Below are 376 nucleotides of genomic sequence, written 5' to 3' on the forward strand. Positions count from 1 at the left end.
CCCTGTACAATACACAGAAGATAAAAGCAAAGAATATCGAAACAACTGTTTCTTTTCACTTCTTTGCATGCATCTTGTTCTTCAATCCACGGGAACTAACCAATAGCCCCATATATAATACATGTTTCAAGGGTTTTTCTTGCATGAAACTTTGTTGCAAGCACTGGTGCATCACCTTCTATGTTCTGCTACTCTTACCTTCACGGTGACGACGACGGGGTACCCGGAGCGTTTTCAGAAAGTTCGTGAGTGCAGCCAGATCATTCCTCGCCTGCACAAGCGCGGAGCATTGATTTCAAGTTATTTTATAAAAGGTTTCTGCAAGTGGGTTTCGTTTGACTAAGAAACCGTGATGCCGTGATGGTGTAAGGAAAAG

The sequence above is a fragment of the Eimeria mitis genome, genomic scaffold (assembly GCF_000499745.2).
Source record: "Eimeria mitis Houghton genomic scaffold, Emh_scaff908, whole genome shotgun sequence".
Lineage (NCBI taxonomy): Eukaryota > Apicomplexa > Conoidasida > Eucoccidiorida > Eimeriidae > Eimeria > Eimeria mitis.